Raw genomic sequence first — 291 nt, 5'->3', positions numbered from 1 at the left:
GATGAACCTAAAGACAAGCCTAAATTCTATGGACCGATGATGTGCGCAAGAGGGTCCAACATAACCTACGCGCTAAAAATATCATCACATCGGCCCTATCCTATGATGAGTTCTTTAGGGTCTCGCAGTGCGAAAATGCAAAAGAAATGTGGGACACTTTTCAAGTGACTCACGAAGGCACTAGCGAAGTCAAGCGCGCTAGGTTAAATGCGCTGACCCACGAGTATGAGCTATTTTTCATGTTACCTAGCGAATCAATCAGTGATATGCAAAAGCGATTTACTCATATCG

The sequence above is a fragment of the Lupinus angustifolius genome, chromosome LG03 (assembly GCF_001865875.1).
Source record: "Lupinus angustifolius cultivar Tanjil chromosome LG03, LupAngTanjil_v1.0, whole genome shotgun sequence".
Classification (NCBI taxonomy): domain Eukaryota; kingdom Viridiplantae; phylum Streptophyta; class Magnoliopsida; order Fabales; family Fabaceae; genus Lupinus; species Lupinus angustifolius.
Note: the sequence above shows the minus strand (reverse complement) of the source record.